Raw genomic sequence first — 22,929 nt, forward strand, 5'->3', positions numbered from 1 at the left:
CCCGGAACTCACCTCCCCTGGATACTCCCTTTTGTGGTATTTACAGTTTTACCTCCACCTCCTCCTGTTATCATCCTAAACCTCTGTGAGCCCAGCTCCTGGTCAGATCCCTGTAGGTGGTCAGGTTGCTCAGAAACACCTACAGGCCTCCATTAGCATGACAAGGGACATTACAATCTAAGGCCATGATCAATAAGTACCAGATAGCAAGGAGAGGAATTCAGATGGGAGAGCTGCTGACTCTCCTTCCACCATTCGCCCCATCTGTCTTTACCAGAGAGTCTATTACAAAGTTTGGAATTACAGTGTTCACGGCTCTGATTGCCTTCCCCATGCAGTTCCCCTGGTATGTGCTGTTCTACACATTTCAGCACCTGGCCTCTATTATACACCCTGAAGACTGACTCCAGCAGTCTTACATGAGGCTCCAGGTAAATGCTTAATGAGGTTGACATAGCTACAACCTCCAAGACTTGTTTCCGCTCTGGTCCAGTGGGAGGGGCCCCCTGAAGGGTGCCCTTGGATACTCATACACACCCAAGAGAGGAGCTCCATCCTCCAGCAAGAAAACTCAGATGGGCAACTCTGGGTCTATCTTGTCTGATAGGAGGGATCTCTTGGACGAGAATCATCAGCCCCTGTGTCCTTAAATTGGTTAGCTATCCTAGCACACGAGTCCAGGTCTCAGGAATGCCTGCTCTGACACGCTGTGCATGCCTAGTGTTTATTTCACGATTGCACTCTGCTTCATGAAAATATTAGAAATATTCTGGCTTTGATCCCTTGCCCCTCCTCCTATTTATGGCCTTAAACTTGTCTCTCTGACCCCATGCTTGATGCTGTCCTTTTAGCATGAACTTCTGATTTCTCGTCACAGCAGTAACTTGCATTTACCCCTAAGATTGCCTCTGCTTCCACCTCTCTGAGTCAGCACTTCTGTCTGGTCTAATCTAGCCCCCATAACGCCTGACATGATCTCCTCATTCCCTCAGCTCTGTTAACAGGAACTACATCTAAGAAGCTAACATGTCTGTCTACCATCTACACTAAGGACTATAAGCAATTTTCACCTCTTACACCACAAAGTCCTAGTTTGATAGCTCTAGGAGAGCTATCAGGAGAAAGGTCTTTAATAAGGAGCAGAGCAAGAAGGTATCTAAGTATGAGCACTTTAACACTGACAGGATAGCAAAAAAAGGTGTGGAGTGCTGATCAAACCAGAACCTGTAAATCTTTCATTCATTAACTATATGCCTTGTAAACTCTGATCTCTGCACTCTGTTACCTGTTTTTCCTATCTGTCCCTAAGTCTAACCTGTTTCCTCTTGGCAGATCATCAACTTGCTGGTTATTCTTGTCTTACCTCTTCGTCCTGGCATTACGACAATGGCCCATACCCTCACCCATGGCTTGTCCCCCACCCCACCTAACCAGTATGGACGATCTGGTCTTCCCCACTAACCTTTCTTTTGTCTCAACGTCTAGCTCTCATTGAACACCTCACCAACACTGGCCAGAAGTGATGCCCCCGAACACCCCAGCTCTGTCCTTTGGGCAACTTATTCCTTTGAATGAGGCTAATACCCTCTGTGGGGAACTTAGAGCAAAGGTGGTTGAGTGATAGAGGAGGGAATAAGGCAAAGAGTTAGTAAGAAGTGGAAAAAAGTGAAACTGTAAGGGAAGAACCAAGGGAGAGAAAGAATTGTAAAGCCATTCTAGTGATAATTTGAGGGGGAAAACACTTAAAAGAAGTATGAATGGTGAATGGAATTCCATGAGAACAAAATTAAGTGTGTGGTGGTGACACCTGAAAATAGGAAAAGAAAATAGGTGTATTAGGGACTTCCCTGGTGGTCCAATGCTTAAGGATCCGCCTTGCAATGCAGGGGACACGGGTTCGATCCCTGGTTGGGGAACTAAGATCCCACAGGCTGTGGAGAAACTAAGACTGTGCGTGACAACTACTTAGTCCATGTGCTCTGGAGGCTGTGCCACAACTAGAGAGTCTGCGCGCTGCAACAAAAGACCCTGCATAATGCAACAGAAATTCCGCATATTACAACTAAGACCTGACACAGCCAAAATAAAATAAGTAAAATATTTAAAAAATAAAAATAAAATAGTTATATTAGTCAGAAGGGAGGTATAAGGCAGGAATGAAGGTTGGGGAGATGGGATGCAGGGTCATTCCACGGTGAGATTGTAAGGTGGACAACTGAAACAGCAAAGACCTGCCATTAAAAGGCACTGTCATTGTTCTTATCTTCAGGAAAGGTATATTCTAAAAGATAATTTAAACAGATAGAAAAATAACTATACAATAAGGTGGACTATTAGCCACAATAAGAAAAGTATAATTAAAGGGTGATAGGGATACAAAAAAGGGATGCATGACAATCAACACTCAGTGCTGTGTCTTGGATGCAGGTCAGGCTCAACAAAATGACGTCAGGAGAGAAGTTGACATCAAAAAGTGTATTGTTGCAAGTGTGTGAATTTTAAATAGCATGCTGCTGCTGCTGTTGCGTCGCTTCAGTCATGTCCGACTCTGTGCGACCCCATAGACGGAAGCCCACCAGGCTCCGCTGTCCCTGGGATTCTCCAGGCAAGAACACTGGAGTGGGTTGCCATTTCCTTCTCCAATGCATGAAAGTGAAAAGTGAAAGTGAAGTCGCTCAGTCGTGTCTGATTCTTCGCGACCCCATGGACTGCAGCCTACCGGGCTCTTCTGTCCATGGGATTTTCCAGGCAAGAGTACTGGAGTGGGGTGCCATTGCCTTCTCCCTTTAAATAGCATAGGTGGTGTTTAATTTGCTACTACTGATTCACAGCATTGAATCACACTAGGATCACCTGGAAAGCTTTTAGAATGACTAATGTCCAGATTCTGCCTTAGTTATTCTGGGATAAGACCTGGGCATCAGTATTTTTCAAAAGCCCCTAGATGATTCTACTGAGCAGCCAGGGTTGAGTAACCTCTGGTCTAAAAGCATGTTTTTCCTTTTGAAAGGCTAAGGGGCTTAGAATCAAAGGAAGAAATACAAATTTGGGAAATAGGAAGTACAGATGACAGATGTAGCACTAGTGCCCATTAATAAATCTTGGATAATTTCTTTTCTTCAATACAATAAAAAATCATATCTAAATTCAGAGTAATATTTGTCTCTAGCTCTCTTAGAAATTTTACTAAAAATATTCATCAATCAAAAGAAAATAATTTTTAAATTAAAAAAATTAAAGTGTAATTGACATACATTAGTTTTGGGGTACCATGTTATTTTTGATTACAAAATCTATGATAATGAGTCTACTTATAATAATAAATTAATGCATCTTGACATATAATTTCATTTATTTCTCTCAAAATCAGTGCCGTTGTAGTATTATCTTTATTTTGCAAATGACTGCCTTACAATAACACCTCCTTCAGTAACGAAGCCACTTTCTATTTCTCTTTTCAGCCTTGTGTATTTTTCTAGATCATTGTTGGCATGCAAACAGCTGGGATATTCTGTGATGAATCAATAGTATTGGTGTTAATATAAAGTGTAAAACCTTGGCTCTATTTTCAACTAATTGCTTAATTGGCAAGATATTGGAACAAATAAAATACATTGAGGAGGGTAAGTAGTTGAGGAGAGTAGGAGGAACTGGTGTTTGTTACTGGCTATTTCTAAGCAGATTAAAAAGACATACAGAACAGTGACAAAATACAATCAACTATTCAGCTCCTAGCATCATTACTGCTAAACATGCTTGTTGGAAGAATGAGTGAATGAATGAATGAATGTAGTTTTGAGTATTTAAGGAAATGACTATAATGATACATAAAATTATTGAGTATTACCATATACCAGGCTTGTTTTTAGCCCTCACATGTTTTTTTATGTTTTTTTAGTCCATGTACTCCTTCTATTAGGTTGGTATGATCATTATCCCTTATTTTACAAATGAAGAAACTGACGTTCAGAAAGATAAGTAATTATAGTGGAGAAGCCCTGTCCTCTCATCCCCTAGTAGCACTGTGGCAAGTTGCTTAGTTACCTAATTTCATAATGCAGTTGGCCAACCATACTCTCCCTCACCTGAGCCAGGCCCAAATCTATTTGTCTTCTCTGTGGTGCCACCTGCTGGAGATGAGACATGCACTTGTTACCTTTCCCTAACATTATTTCTTCTAGCTTATTCCTGAGTCTCTTGGCAACCACTTGCCAGGGTACCTCCTCAGCTTTAACAAGGGACAGGAATAAGTGGGGACAGGGCTGTTCATTTCAAATGTAACATGAAAACTCCGGCCCAGGGCATGGTTCCAGTCCTCTGGATTCAAACTTTGCTCTCATCTCTGCTTTCTTACCCCAGAAGCCACAGCCACATCCTGTGCATCTTCTGTCCAGCCATCTTTCAGTTTATTGACTCTGGGGTTTGCCATTAGTTCTAAGGTGCACTGTTTGAAAAAAGGTATTGCTAAGAAAAAGAAACACAGCCAGTTATAACTGCATGGTGTCATCAACTGAAGATGCATCCCTGTTTCAGAGAAGTTAAAAAGTGAGAAAAAAAAAGCATCTTAGAGTTGACGAAATATAGCATATAATTGCAGAGAAGGCAATGGCATCCCACTCCAGTACTCTTGCCTGGAAAATCCCGCGGACGGAGGAGCCTGGTAGGCTGCAGTCCATGGGGTCTCGAAGAGTCGGACACGACTGAGCGACTTCACTTTCACTTTTCACTTTCATGCATTGGAGAAGGAAATGGCAACCCACTCCAGTGTTCTTGCCTGGAGAATCCCAGGGATGGCGGAGCCTGTTGGGCTGCCGTCTATGGGGTCGCACAGAGTCGGGCTCAACTGAAGCGACTTAGCAGCAGCAGCAGCAGCAGCAGCACATAATTGTGCTTTGAAAGATTTTTCTAACACTCAGGGGCTGTTCATAGCCAGCTTTTCTCATGACCATTGCTTTTGACAACTTGCAATGCTTTGTCTCTCTTTATGAACTATAGTGATTGTGCTCACAAATAATGTCCTCCCCAACAGCCAAACAGGGAAGTGTGTATATTTTGGGTATGGTGGTTAGTTAGCACAGGACAAAAGAATGGTAGAAGGTACTAAGGAATGGTTGTAATTGGAAGACTATGGAATATTCCAGGTGATAGGAAGTTTAGGATGTGCCTAGAAGTGTTTTTTTTTTTTTTAACTTTATGATATAGAAATAGTTCCATCCCCCACAAAAGAGCTCCTTCCTGCCCCTTTGTAGTCAATTGCCAGCAAGTCCTGCTCCTAGTTGAAGAAGGAAATGGCAACCCGCTCCAGTACTCTTGCCTGGAAAATCCCATGGGTGGAGGAGCTCGGTAGGCTACAGTCCATGGAGTCACAAAGAGCCGGACACGACTGAGTGACTTCACTTTCGTTTTCACTTTCCTGCTCATAGTAATCACTAATGTGCTTTCGACCACTGTAGTTTTCATTTTTAAAGAATTTATATACATGGAATCACAAAGTATAAGATATTTTGTGTCTGGAATATTTCACTTAACGTAATGTTTTGAGATTTTTTTCGTGTTGTTGCACGTCTCAGCTGTTCATTCTTTTTTTATTGCAGAATAATTATTCCTTTGAAAAGATTTACTACCATTTGTTTTTATCCATTTATTAGTTGATATACGTTTGGGTTGTTTCCTCAAACCAGTGGGGAACCATTCATTCTTTCACTGTTCAGTATGATTAGCTGTAGGTTTTCTGTAAATACTCTTTCCTAGTTTTCCATCTTGCTGTAGGTGCTGGATTTTGCCAACTGCTTTTCTGTCAGTTAATGTAGACACATGCTTTTTCTTCTTTCTCCTATTAATACACTTGGATTATCCTGACTGATTTTTGGATCTTGATGCACCCTTGCATTCCACTTTATTCTTTTTATACATTGTTGGATTCAATAACTTTAATATTTTTTTGTATTGTAGTTTGCTGAATTATCCTCTCAACTTCTTTTGTATGAAAAAAATCTTTAGTTCACCTTCAGTTTTAATAGATCAATTTGTTGAGTGTAGAATTCTAGATTGACAGATTTTTCTTTCAGTACTTAAAAATGTCACTCCTTTGTCTCCTGGCTTATATAATTTCTAATAGGAAGTCTATAGTCAATCTTTTTTCTTTGTTCCTTTTTCTTCCATTTCTCTCTCCAGTATGCCTGTTTTCCCCTACACTTTTGAGCCTCTGGGGCATATTTATAGTAGCTGATTTAGAAGCTTTCCTATTTCATCTTCTCTGTCATTTCTAAGTGTATTTCTGTTGATGGACTGCCCTCTTGGTTATGAATTATATTTTCTGTATGCCCAGTAGTTTTGTTTGGATTTCAGAACACTGGATTTTTATATTGTTGGGTGCTAGATATTGTTGTATTCCTTCAAAAATATTGACCTTTGACCTGACACACAGTTAAGTTGGTTGGAATCAGATTGACCCTTTGAGGATGGCTTTTCTGCTTTTTTAAGGTAAGTCAGAGCAGCCTTCAGTCTAAAATCAGTTAGATCATCGCTGTGTGGTTGACTCCCTTCTGAAGACTCTATTCTATGCCTGATGTAGGCCTATCCCTGTTTGAGTTCTGTGTATTGTGTGGTCTCTGCTTCAGGGTGATTCTTTACTCAGTCTCAGGAGTTTCATCTAAACACGAAGATCAGGATTCAGTCAATAATCTGAAGGGACTCCTCTGCAGGTCTCTTGAGATCTCTCCTTCAGTGCCTCTCTCCTCCCCAGGATTCTGTCCCACAAATGCAGCTTCATTAGTGTCCCAGAATTCCTTTCCTCAACTAAGTGAGGCAACTGGGTTCTACCTGTGTTTCTTGTATCCTGGAAACCACCTCCAGGTAGCAGTCTAGAGCAAGCGCTCACCTCATTGGTTTCCCTGGTCATAGTGTCACAGGCCTGTGCTGCCTGTTGTCCAATATCTGAAATATTGTTGTTTCATATATTTTCCCTATTTTTATAATTGTTTATGATGGGACAGTGGGCTTCCCTGGTGGTTCAGTGGTAAAAATCCACCTGCCAATGGAAGAGACGTGAGTTCGATCCCTGAGTTGGAAAGATCCCCTAAAGAAGGAAATGGCTACTCATTCCAGTATTCTTGCCTGGGAAATCCCATGAACAGAGGAGCTTGGTGGGCTACAGTCCATGGGTTTGCAGAGTCAGACACGACTGAGTGTCTAAACAATAATAGCATGGGACAGCAGTTCCTTAGAAGTTAGTCCTTTAGGTTAGAAGTAACAATTCAGAGGCCAACACAATATTGTAAAGCAATTATCCTCCGATTAAAAAAAAAAAGGTAGAAAAAAAGAAGTAACAATTCACTACACCTTTTCACTATTTTTTGTGGCTATTATTGGAAATATTTACTTCCATGTGATCTTTAAGATCATTTTCTCCTGTGACAAAACCCCACTCCATAAAAAGTATAAGTGGAACACGGAATTTATATGTTACATTTTAGAAAGCTGACATTTACATTGAAGGTACAAAAGCAATAGTAAGTTCACTGATGCATTAGCATGAATCAAAACTGTGGTCCTAAACTGTACCACTAGTCAGATTCTTCATATTCATGCCCTCACACACATGAAAGCCAGCTTCACTTAAAAAGTTCTTAATAAAGCAGTAAAAATGATTAATTTTATCAACTCTTGCCACATGGCTAGGCATCTTTTTAATATTCTGTGTGATGAAACCGGAAGTACACATGAAGCACTTCTGTTGCATACTGAATTCTAATGGTTGGCTTTAGGAAAAGCATGTGTGTGGTCTAAATTGCAAGCTGAACCAGCTCTTCTTTCTTTCTGTGTGTGGGCTACTACTTTTACTTAAAAGAATAAACAAGAGACAAAATATGGTATTCAGACTTGGTTATTGGGAGATATCTTCTTGCAAATGAACAAAATGAGCTCGTCACTTAAAGGAAACAACTGACAGTATCTGTTGCTAGTGATAAAATACAAGATTCAGTAAAAACTAGCATTTTACAATTAGCAAATTGTATCTGCCACCATGAGCTTAATCTCTTCCCTATAATTAAAGGCTTTAAAAATTTGTATGAAAGTATAGTTGATTTACAATGTTGTGTTAGTTTCTGTTGTACAGCATAATGACTCAGTTATACGTATATATGCATATATACATATATACATATACATTCTTTTTCATATTCTTTTCCATTGTGGTTTATCACAGGGTACTGAATATAGCTCCCTATGCTATATAGTAGGACCTTTTTGGGTTTTTGTTAATGCATCCTGTATATAATAGTTTGCATCTACTAATCCCAAGCTTCCAATCCTTCCCTCCTCCACCTGCCCTCCACCTTGGCCAACCACAAGTCTGTTCTCTATGTCTGTGAGTCTATTTCTGTTTTATGGATGTGTTCATTTGTGTTGTATTTTAGATTCCACATATAAGTGATATCATATTGTATTTGTCTTTCCCTTTCTGACTTACTTCACTTAGTATGATAATCTCTAGGTCTATCCGTGGGGCTGCAAATGGCATTATTTCATTCTTTTTAATAGCTGAGTATTATTCCATTATATATCTGTATCTATATATCTCACATCTACTTTCTCCATTTATCTGTCAGTGGACATTTAGGTTGTTTCCGTGTCTTGGCTATTGTGAATAGTGCTGCTATGAGCATACGGGGGCATGTATCTTTTCAAATTATAATTTTGTCTGGGTATATGCCCAGGAGTGGGATTGCTGAATCGTATATCAACTCTATTTTTAGTTTTTTGAGGAACCTCATACTGTTCCCTAGTGCTATACAAATTTACATTCCCACTGCCAACAAAAGGCTTTTCTGAGGAGATGGAGGGGGTGATATTAATAAATACGATTTTTAAAATATGTGATATAGTGTGTTAAGCTTCCCAGGTGGTTCAATGATAAAGAACCCACCTACCGATGTAAGAGACATGGGCTTGATCCCTAGGTTGGAAACATCCTGGAGAAGGATATGGCAACCCACTCCAATACTCTTGCCTGGGAAATCCCATGGACAGAAGGAGCCTAGCAGGCTGCAGTCCATGGGGTCACAAAAGAGTTGGACACGACTTAGCAACTAAACAACAACAAAAATATAGTGTGTTAGCCTTTGGAAGACCTGCATAAATCAGCAAACTAATATTTTCAGAATGACCAGTGCATGATGTTAGAAAATCATGCATAAGTAAATGATACATTTAAAGTTCAAGATACACCTGAAACTAACTCAACATTGTAAATCTACTCTACTCCAATAAAGTTAAAAAATAATTAAAAAGTTCAAGAAAGACTGATAGGCATTAATGTTATAGACTAGGAAAAGTTCATCCATATGGTTTCAGATTCCACACTGCAACTAATTTTTAGAAAACTACCATTTGTCATGTTGGATATAGAATCAAAGAAGAATGTCTACACTAGTCTGATTAAGATACTGCCCTTTCCCAATGCATAGCTGTATGAAGCAAGATTTTCTTTTTAGTTCCCTGACTGAACTCATGCCTCTTGCAGTGAAGTGAGGAGTCCTAACCACTGGACCACCAGGGAAGTCCCTTTTTCACATACTTTAAGCAAAATGACATATTGCAACAGACTGAATGTTAGAAGTGAATGTGAGAACCTGGATTTCTTTTGTTTATGCTAGATTCTAAATAGATGTGAAATAACGTAAATGAATACTGGGCTTCCCAGGTGGCTCAGTGGTAAAGAATCTACCTGCAAAGCAGGAAACGCAAGTCAGATCCCCAGGTCAGAAAGATCCCCTGGACCAGGAAATGGCAACCCACTCCAGTATTCTTGCCTGGAAAATTCAATGAACAGAGAAGCCTGGTGGGTTATAGTTTATTGGGTCACAAAGAGTCAGGCACAACTGAGCGACTGAGCACACCCAGCCAGTGAATACCACTCTTCTAAATTTTTTGAAACCATTGTTTTTCCACAAAAATATATATGTTTTAAGATATAGTGTGTTTGTTGTTATTTTTAAAAGAATTAATAATTTAAGATTTTTATTTTAATTTTTAGTATGATAAATATTGATACATACGATTCACCTCAACAAAGCCTTCCTGAAATCTCTAAGAATTATTGCAAATAGAGTTTCTGAGCCCAGAAAGTTTGAATTACTGTTCTTTAAAGACTATGTGGATCTCTGCAGTGAAAACATCTGAACCTGGTGTCTTTTAAAATCGGACCACCGGGACCACAGCCTTGTCTAACTCACTGAAACTATGAGTCATGCCATCTGGGACCACCCAATACCACGGGTCATGGTGGAGAGTTCTGACAAAACGTGGTCCACTGGAGAAGGGAATGGCAAACCACTTGCCTTGAGAACCCCATGAACAGTATGGAAAGGCAAAAAGGTAGGACATTGAAAGATGAACTCCTCAGGTTGGTAGGTGCCCAATATGCCACTGGGGATCAGTGGAGAAATAACTCCAGGAAGAATGAAGAGATGGAGCCAAAGCAAAAACAACACCCAGTTGTGGATGTGACTGGTGATGGAAGTAAAGTCCGATGCTGTAAAGAGCAATATTGCATAGGAACCTGGAATGTTAGGTCCATGAATCAGGGCAAATTAGAAGTGGTCAAACAGGAGATAGCAAGAGTGAATACTGACATTTTAGGAATCAGTGAACTCAAATGGACTGGAATGGGTGAATTTAATTCAGATGACCATTATATCTACTACTGTGGGCAAGAATCCCTTAGAAGAAATGGAGTAGCCATCATAGTCAACAAAAGAGTCCGAAATGCAGTTCAGTTCAGTTCAGTTCAGTCACTCAGTCGTGTCTGACCCTTTGCAACCCCATGAACTGCAGCATGCCAGGCCTCCCTGTCCATCACCAACTCCCTGACTCCACCCAAACCCATGTCCATCAAGTCGGTGATGCTATCCAGCCATCTCATCCTCTGTCGTCCCCTTCTCCTCCTGCCCTCAATCTTTCCCAGCATCAGGATCTTTTCCAATGAGTCAACTCTTCGCATCAGGTGGCCAAACAACTGGAGTTTCAGCTTCAACATCAGTACTTGGATGCAGTCTCAAAAACGATGGATCTCCAGGCAAGCATTCAATATCACAGTAATCCAAGTCTATGCCCTGACCAGTAATGCTGAAGAAGCTGGAGTTGAATGGTTCTATGAAGACCTACAAGACCTTCTAGAACTAACACTCCCAAAAGATGTCCTTTTCATTATAGGGGACTGGAATGCAAAAGTAGGAGGTCAAGAAACACCTGGAGTAACAGGCAAATTTGGCCTTGGAGTACAGAATGAAGCAGGGCAAAGGCTAACCGAATTTTGCCAAGAGAACACACTGGTCATAGCAAACACCCTCTTCCAACAACACAAGACAAGACTCTACATGTGGCCATCACTAGATGGTCAATACTGAAATTAGATTGATTATATTCTTTGCAGCCAAAGATGGAGAAGCTCTATACAGTCAGCAAAAAACAAGACTGGGAACTGACTGGCTCAGATCATACTGTTCATGGTGTTTTCAAGGCAAGAATGCTGAAGTGGTTTGCCATTCCCTTCTCCAGTGGACCACATTTTGTCAGAACTCTCCACCATGACCTGTCTGTCTTGGGTGGTCCTAGACGGCATGGCTCATAGTTTCATTGAGTTAGACAAAGCTGTGGTCTATGTGATCAGATTGGTGAGTTTCCTATGATTGTGGTTTTCAATTTTGTCTGCCCTCGGATGGAGAAGGATAAGAGGCTTATGGAAGCTTCCTGATGAGGGGGATGAGACTTCCTGATGAGACTGACTGAAGGGGAAATTGGGTCTTGTTCTGATGGGCAGAGACATTACTTTGCCAACAAAGGTCTGTCTAGTGAAAGCTATGATTTTTCCAGTAGTCATGTATGGATGTGAGAGTTGGACTACAAAGAAAGCTGAGCACCGAAGAATTGATGCTTTTGAACTGTGGTGTTGGAGAAGACACTTGAGAGTCATTTGGACTGCAAGAAGATCCAACCAGTCCATCCTAAAGGAGATCAGTCCTGAATATTCATTGGAAGGACTGATGCTGAAGCTGAAGCTCCAATACTTTGGCCACCTGATGGGAAGAACTGACTCCTTGGAAAAGACCCTGATGCTGGGAAAGATTGAAGGCAGGAGGAGAAGGGATGACAGAGGATGAGATTGTTGGATGGCATCACCGACTCAATGAACATGAATTTTTGTAAACCCCAGGAGCTGGTAATGGACAGCGAGGCTGGCATGCTGCAGTCCATGGGGTCGCAAAGAGTCAGACACAACTGAGCGACTGAACTGAACTAAACTGTGACTCAGATCATGAACTCCTTATTGCCAAATTCAGACTTAAATTGAGGAAAGTAGGGAAAACCACTAGACCATTCAGGTATGACCTAAATCAAATCCCTTACGATTATACAGTGGAAGTAACAAATAGATTCAAGGGATTAGATCTGATAGACAAAGTGCCTGAAGAACTATAAACGGAGGTTTGTGACGTTGTACAGGAGGTAGTGATCAAGATCATCCCCATGAAAAAGAAATGCAAAAAGGCAAAATGGAATATCAGTTCCCCTTTTTTCTTGCCTAACATTTCCTGTCTACTCTGGTCATCCCTTCTAGTCTCCTTGTCTCAAATATTTTATACTGTATTATTAATGGGGTATGTGAAATGAATGAAATAAAGATGGAGTCAGCGCCATTTGCAACAACATGGATGGACCCAAAGTGTATCATGATTAATGAAATAAAATAAAGACAAACACTGAATGTTTTCAATTATATGTGAAATCTGAAAAAATAAAATTGAATGGCTGTAACAAAACAGAGCCTGATCCTAGTCTGGTGACACAAGCAAAGTTGAATTTCTGGACACTAAAAGTTGAGAAGTAGAGCTTGGATCTTGGTAGGTTTGTAAATATCAGCCCTGTGAAGCCCTGGTTGAGACAGTCCCCAGCAGACAATCCCTACTAATACCTTTTTTTCCTAGACTTTTTTGAGGATCAAATTAAAGAGACAGGCCATATATCATATCAGTTCCCCTTTTTTCTTGCCTAACATTTCCTGTCTACTCTGGTCATCCCTTCTAGTCTCCTTGTCCAAATTTGCTGACATATTGAGTGCAGCACTTTCATAGCATCATCTTTTAGGGTTTGAAATAGCTCAACTGGAACTCCATCACCTCCACTAGCTTTGTTCGTAGTGATGCTTCCTAAGGTCCACTTGACTTCGCATTCCAGGCTCTGGAGTAACTGGTCAACCACATTCACAACAATGACTGATGTCAAAACTAGCAGGCCAATTTCATAATCTCCTAACAACTGAACCACAATACCTTTGTCTACTGCTCAAAGCATTTGTTTGCTTTGCACTCATGTGTTTGTAGTTTCCTAGAGACTGTTCTTGGAGATGCATCTGTCAGGAAGTGAGGAAGGCAGGATTTGGCACAGAGAGAAGCTGGACTGCAGAGAAGTTGTAAACTAAAATCCCCTGTGGTCCTTGGGGGAGCTCTGGAGCTAGAATGACTCTTTAGAGTTGCCCCCAAGTTGAGACAATGGAGCTGGACCTTGGAATCTCCAGGCAGTCATTGGTGGTGGACAGCCCCTGGAGGTGCTCTAACCTTGGCTGAGGCAGGTCCCTGCAGCCAGAGTCTGTGTTCAGTGAGGGAGGCAGCTGTGCGCCCCCAGTTCCTGGTAGGTGGGGGATGGACACCTTAGCCCTGAACAGTTCCTGGGTAGAATACCATAGCAACTCACTACAAACACACTGGTTCTATAATGCATCCTGAATTCAGAAACATTGAAATGTGAAAAAAGAGCACCTTAAAATGGTAGATTCAATAGGTTTCTTTTTTTTTTTTTTTACAGATCTAAATAATACAACAACTACTCATCTACTAGAGAATTGGTTTATTTTTTCATATTTTCTTTTCAATCATTTATTATTAATAAGAATTCAGGTACCCAGGAGTGGGAAGAACCACGGTAGAGAACTGGAGATCCAGGGGCTGCAGGGACTCATCTCCATTGTCTTGTCACTCAGGATACTTCTTGCAAATCTGTTTCACTTTGTCCCTCGATATTCCAACTTTCTTTGCTGAATGGTTTAGCAAAGTCCACCTGGGAGGTGAGCCATGGCTGGTGCCATGCTGGCAGATGTTTAAATACTGGCTCTCTGGACAAAAAGAAGTGTGAACATATATTAGTGTTGTTTTTACTGATACAAAGGAGACAGAGGAAAATGTATAGGTGATAATGAATTCTATTATACTCTGTATTGTAAATTCCATACAGCCCATTGATTCTCACAGAATGCTTTCATTGATTTTTGCAGAACTCTTGTATCCCCAGCCAACCTGTGGTTATAATTGATGAACACATCCAGCTCTGAAATGAATAGTGATGAACATTTTTGCTTAAATTAATGAATAAAAAGTGAAACAACAAAGCTGCATGTCAGAATGTCACTTGTTGGTCAATGATGTGAGAAGCTTCTTCTTTCATAATTATTATTGAAAGCTGAGTCATCTTATTTATTCTTGTCGTACTGGGTCTTTGTTGCTGACTGTGGCCTTTCTCTAGTTGCAGTGAGTGGGGGTTACTCTTTGTTGTGGTGCTGGGGCTTCTCATGTGGTAGCTTCTCTTGTTATGGAGCATGGGCTCTAGGTGCTTGGGCTCAGTAGCCATGGCACAGGGCTTTGTTGCCCCGAGGCATGTGGGATCTTCTTGGACCAGGGATCAAACCCCATGTCCCCTGCACTGGCAGGTGAATTTTTATCCATTGTACCACCAGGGAGTGAAGAAGAACTAAAAAGCCTCTTGATGAAAGTGAAAGAGGAGAGCGGAAAACATTGGCTTAAAACTTAACATTCAGAAAACTAAGGTCATGGCATCTGGTTCCGTTACTTCATGGCAAATAGATGGGGAAATAATGGAAACAGTGAGAGACTTTATTTTCTTGGGCTCCAAAATCACTGCAGATGGTGACTGCAGCCATGAAATTAAAAGATTTTTGCTCCTTGAAAGAAATGCTATGACCAACCTAGACAGCATATTAAAAAGCAGAGACATTACTTTGCCAACAAAGGTCCATCTAGTCAAAGCTATGGCTTTTCCAGTGGTCATGTATGGATATGAGAGTTGGACTATAAAGAAAGCTGAGAGCTAGGGTGGGATGATACGGGAGAATGGCATGGAAGCATGTAAATTATCATATGTGAAACGAATCGCCAGTCCAGGTTCAATGCATGATACAGGGTGCTCAGGGCTGGTGCACCGGGATGACCTGAATGGGGAGGGAGGTGGAAGGGAGGTTCTGGGAGAGGAAAACATGTACACCCATGGTGGATTCATGTCAATGTATGGCAAAACAAATACAATATTGTAAAGTTAAAAAATAGAAAATAAACTAATTAAAAAAAAAAAGAAAGCTGAAGGATTGATGCTTTTGAACTGTGGTGTTGGAGAAGACACTTGAGAGTCATTTGGACTGCAAGGAGATCCAACCTGTCCATCCTAAAGGAAATCAGTCCTGAATGTTCTTTGGAAGGACTGATGCTGAAGCTGAAACTGCAATACTTTGGCCACCTGATGGGAAGAACTGACTCCTTGGAAAAGACCCTGATGCTGGGAAAGATTGAAGGCAGGAGGAGAAGGGATGACAGAGGATGAGATGGTTGGATGGCATCACTGTCTTGATGGACGTGAGTTTGAGCAGGCTCTGGGGGTTGATGATCGACAGGGAAGCCTGGCATGCTGCAGTCCATGGGGTCTCAAAGAGTCAGACATGACTGAACGACTGAATTGACTGAAGTGAACTGTACCACCAGGGAAGTCCTCTAGAGACTTCTTTTTGATTCACATAATAGTCTTCAAATCCTGGAAGAAGAACTACATAAATCTTTGTCCTCTTTACTATGTAATGGCCATAGACACGATGCTTTAAATTTCATTTGTATCAATGGTTCTCACCTGGAGAGAGATTTTGCCCCTTGGGGGATGTTTAGCAATGTCCAGAGACATTTTTGGTTGTCATAACTATAGAAAGGGTGTTACCAGAATCTATTGGATAGAGTTAGTGACATTTCTTTTCCAAAAAAGAATTATCTGGCCTAAGGTTGAGAAACTGTGAACCATATTATTAGCTTTTCCCCCATAACTTTATAAAGCTTCAGTTCAGTCAGTTCAGTTCAGTCGCTCAGTCATGTCTGACTCTTTGTGACCCCATGAGCTGCAGCACTCCAGGCCTTCCTGTCCAACACCAACTCCCGGAGCCCACCCAAACTCATGCCCATTGAGTCGGTGATGCCATCCAACCATCTCATCCTCTGTCGTCCCCTTCTCCTTCTGCCCTCAATCTTTCCCAGCATCAGGGTCTTTTCAAATGAGTCAGCTCTTCGTATCATGTGGCAATAAATCAAGTCCAGATTGGTAGCATTTGCCAATTTCTGTGGTGTAAATATTCCCATTTTGGCTGATTTCAAGCTACCAACATCAGCTCCTCAAGTGTGGCATCAGGGAAAGATACGCACTGAACTCAATATTCTATAATATTACCACCACATAGATGCAATGGTCATAACTAATTCCAAGAGCATAAATAATAGTAAAATGTGTAATATAATTAGTGAGTAATAGGTTCTGTGTATTTGTTACTGTAGTTTATTGTCGGGAGCCGTGTTAGGCATTAGTGACAAAATGGAAGCACGGCCCCAACAACCTCTCCTCATTCTGCAGGCAGGGTCCCGGGATGAAGGAGTTAGATCTTGTGATTCTGATTTGTCCTTTCCTTCCTTCGGTTGAGTTGGCTGGAAAGAACGTTAACGTGCTTGTTGTTCTTGCAAGGAGCATGAGAGAGCACAAAGCCTTCTGCAGTTATGCCCAGGAAATAATCCATAAAGTTAACTATTGACATTTGCTCAAGGATCTTTACAAAGAATGTTCCAGGATGAGCACAGAGGCCGCAGTTTGAGGCCATGGGAAACATTGTTATCTGAGACCTGCTTGTGAGGGAAATGTTTATGGCAGAAGAAGTTTGCTGAGTTTAGGGTTTAGGAATAATTAAGAATAGTTAGAAGCTAAAAGTTTAAGGAATGTTATAGTGTTGGCATATTTTACTATATCTTATAGAGATTAGGAATTTTAGAGATACTAATAGCTGGAAGCCTTTTTAGGAGACAATGAGCTTAGGATACTAGGGGCTAGCAGGATTTAGGAAGATAAGAAATAAACCGAAGAATGTAGTGTGCAGCCCAGAGATAAGCATGAGTTACAATGTAATCACAAGTTAAATATAGGACACTTAAGAGAAAGTAGATAATAGATGGTAAACCTGATTCTGAGAGAATCTCTAAAGCAGCAACTCTGGTTAAAGGGCAACAGTGATTTATGGAGATAATAAATCTGGGTGAGGGTGAACTGAAGATGTCAAACCTCTGACCTAATGCTTTTGTCAAAGTATAAAAGAAAACCGGATGCTTGAAATAAACATGCAGTCCTGCACCTTGAGTCAGAGGCTGCATCATTCTCTGCCGACACCGTTCATCCCTTCAGCCCTATTCCCTGGCTGCTGGAGCTGGACTCTGGCAGTTTATAAAATGTTTAATTGTTAAAAAACATTCAAGTTTTAATGATAGCTATGCATAACAGCTGATTCACAATTTTTTTTTTTTTAAATGGAGCAATGGGATCTTTTTTAAAAAGAAATATTTATTTATTTACTTGGCTGCATCGTATCTTAGTTGCAGCATGCAGGATCTTTAGTTGTGGCATGTGGGATCTAGTTCCCCGACCAGGGATCACACCTGGGTCCCCTGCATTGATAGTGCAGAAGCTTAGCCACTGGACCATCAGGGAATTCCCATGCAGTGGCTTCTTGCAGGTCAAAATGGACTGATCTGGCTCCAGTAAGCCCCTGGAATGGTTTCCACCGCTCTACAATCCCCACCTTCTGTACTTGCAAAGACTGACTTAAGTCCAACATCAATTTTCCAGGGCACAGACTCTGATTGGTCCACATGAGGCCAGATCTCAGCCCACTCTCTGTGAATACACAGAAGCAGGCCTGTGAACATGGCTGGATCCAAAGGGAGCCGGCCCCTTCTATTTAGGAAATTTCCCAAAGCACCACTGTGAGTGGGCAGACGCCCTGGGAGGCCCCATGACAATACTGTAGACACTGACACAGCTTCCTCCCCCGTCTTGTTTATCAGGACTTCCTGCAGACTGAGTTTCTGACTCATCCAATGCTCCAAAATAATATCAAGATATCAAAATAAAATCAGTGGTTCTCAAAGTGTGGTCCCTGGATCCACAGCAGCTGTCTCACTGGGGAATTTGTTCAAAAAGCAAATTCTTGGGCTCCTCCACAAACCTTTTGAATGAGGCATTCTGGGGATGGGGACCCACAATCTGAATTTTTAAAAGTCCTCTGGGTTATTTTGAGGCATGCTGACAATGGAGGGCCACTGTATGAGATTTTTAAATTTAAATGTTTTAATGAAAGAATTAATTTTTTTCTTTTTGCTGTGCTTTGTGGCTTCTGGGATCTTAGTTCCCTGACCAGGGATTGAACCTGGGCCCCAGCAGTGAAAGCACCAAGTCCTCATTGCTGGATTGCCAGGAAACCTCCCAGCATGAGATTGTATAGCTTTCAAAAAAGAAGTTACAGTCTATCCTTTAGGACAGCAACAAAACAAACCTAGATCATCCTGATTTAATTTGGTATTTCCCCATTTTCCAGAAATGACAGATAATCTCTTAGCATGGGTTACTTCAACAGCTGAATAATCTCATCAATTATATACCTATTGAGTTTTTACTATTTCTTGTTTTAATTTCTGTAAATACTTTTAATAGCCCCATATATGCTACAAAATCATGTTTATCTTATGTAATTTAACTTTTAGCTGGTAACATCCTCACAGGTAGGACTACGCATGGTATCAATATTTGGTTTAGTCCACAGAACCTAAAGTAGTACAGAGCTCATAGGAGACATCAAAACAGTTTTATTTATTTACTTATTTTTGGTTGTCCTGGATCTTCCTTGCTGTGCACAGACTTTCTCTTGTTACAGCAAGCAGGAGCTACTCTCCAGTTGTGATGCTCAGGCCTCTCTTGCTACAGAGCTCAGGCTCTAGAGCACAGACTTCAGAAGTTTTGGCTCTTGGGACCAGTAGTTGTGGCACATGGGCTTATTTACCCTGAGGCTCATGGGGTCTTCCTGGACCAGGGATAGAACCTATATCTTCTGCATTTGCAGGTGGATTCTTAACCACTGGACCACCAGGGAAGTCTGAGACATCTAAATATTGACTGAATAAGTATGAAGGTTAGAAAACATTCTCTTTTTTGTCTAATTTTTTGTTTTCTTTTACTGGCATTATTTAAAATTTATCATACATAATTTTTAAAGTTTAAAGGAATTCCAGTTGAGCTATTTCAAATCCTGAAAGTTGATGCTGTGAAAGTGCTGCACTCAATATGCCAGCAAATTTGGAAAACTCAGCAGTGGCCACAGGATTGGAAAAGTTCAGTTTTCATTCCAATTCCAAAGAAAGGCAATGCCAAAGAATGCTCAAATTACTGCACAATTGCATTCATCTCACATGCTAGTAAAGTAATGCTTAAAATTCTCCAAGCCAGGCTTCAGCAGTATGTGAACCGTGAACTTCCAGATGTTCAAGCTGGTTTTAGAAAAGGCAGAGGAACCAGAGATCAAATTGCCAACATCCGCTGGATCATCAAAAAAGCAAGAGAGTTCCAGAAAAATATCTATTTCTGCTTTATTGACTATGCCAAAGCCTTTGACTGTGTGGATCCCAATAAACTGTGGAAAATTCTTCAAGAGATGGGCATACCAGACCACCTGACCTGCCTCTTGAGAAACCTGTATGCAGGTCAGGAAGTAACAGTTAGAACTGGACATGGAACAACTGACTGGTTCCAAATAGGAAAAGGAGTACATCAAGGCTGTATATTGTCACCCTGCTTCTTTAACTTATATGCAGAGTACATCATGAGAAACGCTGGGCTGGAGGAAGCACAAGCTGGAATCAAGATTGCTGGGAGAAATATCAGTAACCTCAGATATGCAGATGACACCACCCTTATGGCAGAAAGTGAAGAAGAACTAAAGAGCCTCTTGATGAAAGTGAAAGAGGAGAGCGAAAAAGTTGGCTTAAAGCTCCAGTTCCCATCACTTCATGGCAAATAGATGGGAAAACAGTGGAAACACTGGCTGACTTTATTTTTCTGGGCTCCAAAATCACTGCAGATGGTGATTGCAGCCATGAAATTAAAAGACGCATATTCCTTGGAAGGAAAGTTATGACCAAACTAGACAGCATATTAAAAAGCAGAGACATTACTTTGTCAACAAAGGTCCGTCTAGTCAAGACTATGGTTTTTCCAGTGGTCACATATGGATGTGAGAGTTGGAATATAAAGAAAGCTGAGCGCCAAAGAATTGATGCATTTGAACTGTGGTGTTGGAGAAGACTCTTTAGAGTCCCTTGGATAGCAAGGAGATCCAACCAGTCCATCCTAAAGGAGATCAGTTCTGGGTGTTCATTGGTAGGACTGATGTTGAAGCTGAAACTCCAATACTTTGGCCACTTGATGCAAAGAGCTGACTCATTTGAAAAGACCCTAATGTTGGGAAAGATTGAGGGCAGGAGGAGAAGGGGACAACAGAGGATGAGATGGTTGGATGGCATCACCAACTCAATGGACATGAGTTTTAGTAAACCCTGTGAGTTGGTGATGGACAGGGAGGCCTGGTGTGCTGCGGTTCATGGTGTCGCAAAGAGTCAGACACGACTGATGGACTGAACTGAACTGAATGCTGAAATTTTATAAAGAATTTCAATAGTAATGAAACAAAACAGAAAATGACTGCCTCTCAGGATTTTCCCCCCAAAATTATGGAATTTGTACAATTATAGTATAAAGAAGAATAGGTAATAATCTGATATTTGGATATGTTTCTGTTCAATCATTTTCTAGGTTTACATGCTTTTTTTTTTTAACCAAATGGAGACTGTATGCTATATTTCTAGTTTTGTTATCCTACTTTCTAATTTTTATTTAAAAATTTTTTCTTGGCTCTGCAGCATTTGGGATCTTAGTTCCCCAACTAGGGATTGAACCAGCAGCCCCTGCAGTGGAAGCACGGAGTCCTAATCACTGCACCACCAGGGAAGTCCTCTACTTTTTTTTTTTTAAGCAAACATTATGTCATGAGGATTCTCATATCATTGAATATTTTCTGAACATATTGTTCAGTTGTATGTATGAACTATGACTTTATTTAACCATTCCCCCAGATATGACACTTAGATTGTTTGTAATATTTCACTCTTTAAACAACTGCCATAGAAGGGGATGCATATTTTAAAAATGAATATGACTGCTTAGAATCAGGATTAACTGGTTCTCTTGAGTATTTCTTAGCTCTCCCGGTCATCTGTTTTCCCCCTCAGTGTAAACTGATAAGCTTCCTTATCAGTTTGCTTGTTCAAGTACTTGTCTCTCCCACTCTTCCATCTTAGGCCTTTATTAGGATTTAATGCAAATATTTACATAAACATCAAGATCAATAAAAATCTGAAATTTAAAAGGAGCCTGTTTATAGAAGCTACTGTCTTCCCTGGTTTACGCTAGCTGTTCCTTCTCTGTTCCTCTCTCTCTCTTCCATTACTGTTACAATTACTTGTGTCAACCTTCATGTTTTTGTGTCTTCATTTCTAAACCCTAAACAGAAATAGGCTAATAAATTATTATTTGCTTATTGAACTATAAGTGACTCAGGAAACAAATCCATGTACAAATGTTACCATGTTTAATGATTCAAGACCTTTTTTTTTTGGTAAAAGTTTTCAAAAGTCCTAAAAATGAGCAAAGCATCTTAGCTCAGAGACTGAATTAACTTCCTATGTTGATTTATTTCTGGCAAAAGTCAGATATCTTTTAGAGGAAATATAACCAACACATACACGTATACAGTAAAAATACTTTGTAAATTGAAACAATTCTCTATCATCTTTTATTTTGCTGAACCATCTTACCCATTATGAATGGACTGAACTAAATATTTCTTTCATTTTTTGACTGGGGAAAAGTAGCATGTCTAATATTGTTCAGTTATGACTTAACTAGAAATTTAAAAACAGCTTCAATGGCATAGAACCCAAAATAAATGTATTGTAAACAGTTTTTAGGGTCTTTTAAAAATTAAAATCTCTGATAGAATTTCCCCCCAATTTAATTTGTCTTCTTGTGAAGCCATTAATTTTTTTTTTTTCAATTACATCTTTAATCATCTCACTGAATATCTTGATTGCTGAACACATGACCAAAGAGATTATCTCGGTTTGCTGGGGGTAAATGTTCAATTATCACTAAGATATATGAGCAATCTAGAACTCAGGGGGAGGGACAAATTAACTTCTGAAATGACTTAAATGAATGTATTCTAATTGTCTAAGTTTACAGGTAGTTTCAGCGGCCAGCAACGAACACCTTTTACTCTATACTTATGAGTTAGTATTATTGTTCTGGGTTTTCTCACTTGAGTACATTAATTTTTGGCACGCAGGTAGCTTCAGGAACTCCAAGGTGAAATTCTCGGGTAGCAGGTAAAGATCTGACTTCAGTAATCATAAATGAAGTGTTCCGCTATGAAGCTTTTGCACCTGAAGTAGCAGGTACAAAAAGGTATAACTTTTATCTTCTTTTAAAGCTGAAGTATAGTCGACACAGGTATATAACTTATTTTTTAAAAAGGCAGCATCCATTTAGAAGACTCGTGTTCATGTTTTCCACGTTTGTTCGAATCTCCACGGAAACTATAAGCACGCTGTCGGAGAGGGCCGCCAGGGGGCGCCGACCCTCAGCGACTACGTCAATAATAGGAGCCCTGGAGCGCTC

At 40.5% G+C, this 22,929-nt stretch overlaps 1 long non-coding RNA gene across 1 annotated transcript; it reads right to left on the reverse strand.

The window, feature by feature from the left end:
* Positions 1–13,893: 13,893 nt before the first annotated feature.
* LOC145531358 (uncharacterized) lies at positions 13,894–22,851 on the reverse strand. Its single transcript, XR_014072375.1, has 2 exons — positions 22,571–22,851; positions 13,894–14,173 (listed from the first exon to the last, which is right to left on the reverse strand). It is a non-coding gene; the product is annotated as an uncharacterized LOC145531358 (long non-coding RNA).
* Positions 22,852–22,929: the final 78 nt, after the last annotated feature.

The sequence above is a fragment of the Giraffa tippelskirchi genome, chromosome 13, assembly GCF_054371585.1.
Source record: "Giraffa tippelskirchi isolate mGirTip1 chromosome 13, T2T-mGirTip1v1.2.pri, whole genome shotgun sequence".
In the NCBI taxonomy this organism is placed as follows: Eukaryota; Metazoa; Chordata; class Mammalia; order Artiodactyla; family Giraffidae; genus Giraffa; species Giraffa tippelskirchi.